The sequence below is a fragment of the Triticum aestivum genome, chromosome 7D (genome assembly GCF_018294505.1).
Source record: "Triticum aestivum cultivar Chinese Spring chromosome 7D, IWGSC CS RefSeq v2.1, whole genome shotgun sequence".
Taxonomy (NCBI): domain Eukaryota; kingdom Viridiplantae; phylum Streptophyta; class Magnoliopsida; order Poales; family Poaceae; genus Triticum; species Triticum aestivum.
The window spans coordinates 102,412,180-102,413,776 of NC_057814.1; positions in this window are offsets into that span (position 1 = coordinate 102,412,180).

The window sequence follows — 1,597 nt, forward strand, 5'->3', positions numbered from 1 at the left end:
AGAAACAAAAAAAAATCACCGAAAAAGAAAAGAAAAAAGCTAATGAAAACCGAGAAAGAAACGAAGAAAATGGTGAGAAAATAGAAAACCGGAAAAACCTTGAAGAAACAAGTAACTGAAAGAAAGAAAGAAAAATCGGACCGAACAACCAACCCACCGAGCGAGCGTGCGAGCCCCTGCCCCCTAGCCCCCGAGCGGGCCAGCCACTGCTCGTACCCTTGTATGCTCTAACTGAAAAAGGCTTTCGCGCCGCTTTATATAGAATATAAATCAAATCCTTGTTTGCTCTAACAAAAACTGTCACGGTCCGATTAAATAGTAGCACAACGTTTGCCGAGATTGTCTCAAAAAAAACTACGTGCGCCGAGACAAACCAATGCCTAAGTGTGTACTAAATTTAGTTATTTTTCACTTAATTTTTTTATTTTGCTCGGTTTTGTTTTAATTTTACAAAAAACCATCAATTTGAAAAATAATCACAAACTCAAAAATGGTCACGAATTTTAAAATATTCACAAGTTTGAAAATTTCCATGATATTCTGAATTTAAAAAGTATTCATGAATTGGAAAAACATGTTCACAAATTTGAAAAATATTTGCAAAATTGTTTTCTTAATTTCAGCATCTTGAAACAAAATCACGAATTAAAAAATGGTCATAGATTTTATAAAATAATCATGAATGGAAAATGTTTATTAATGCCAGTAAATAGTTAAAAATTTGAAAAAAATATATTCAGATGTTAAAAATGAAAAATAAAAGGTGATGTAAAAGAGAATAAGAAATAAATATAAAACAAATTGGATAAAAAGAAAATTGAAAAAATTGAAAGTAAACTGGTAGAGAAAATCTGGGGGAATAAAGAAAAGAAAACCCAATGAAACCTTCCTAAACTTTACGAAATGTTACAAAATTGGACACAAAATTGCTCCCAACCGCAGCCGCAAATGTGCCAACCCACAAGTAGCACGTTTTGGGCAATCTCTATCGGTTTGATCCCATCTCGACAACAACTTCTTCGGCGTCAGTGGCTAGGAGACCGTGTGGCTGATTTGGTCGCCACTCGTCTTGGGCAATGAAGTTGTTGTGACCTGGTGTTGGTGCGACACTGGTGCTAGCACCGGTCTTTTGTCTCCCGGATTCATCCCTTCGCAACAGCGATCCCGACGCTATGGAGCTTGTGGAGGCCCTGCTCAAGAGATGCCATTGCCTTTTCGGTGTGAGCTCTCACATCACTTCGTCTCATCGGCAACATCAAAACACATGTCGTGGTGGTGCGTGGGAAACCCGAGGATGGGAATACTTTAATCGAGAACTATGACACAGTTGGCCAAGCATAAGGTTTCTACTAGTATACCAAGGACTTATAAGAATAAAAAATAAAATATAGGCAAAGAATTATCATAGTTAATCGAATTAAGGGACAATTATTTGTGGGGGTGGGATGGGGATGTCCATGGAAGAGTTGTGTTCGATTTCCTTTATGCACACGATATGGTGAAAAAGACTGGTCGAACGAAATATGCCACGCCAGATCACCTTCAAGGTGAGTTGACCATCGTCTAGCCTGGTCGAAGCTGGTTTTGTCGGTTCTAA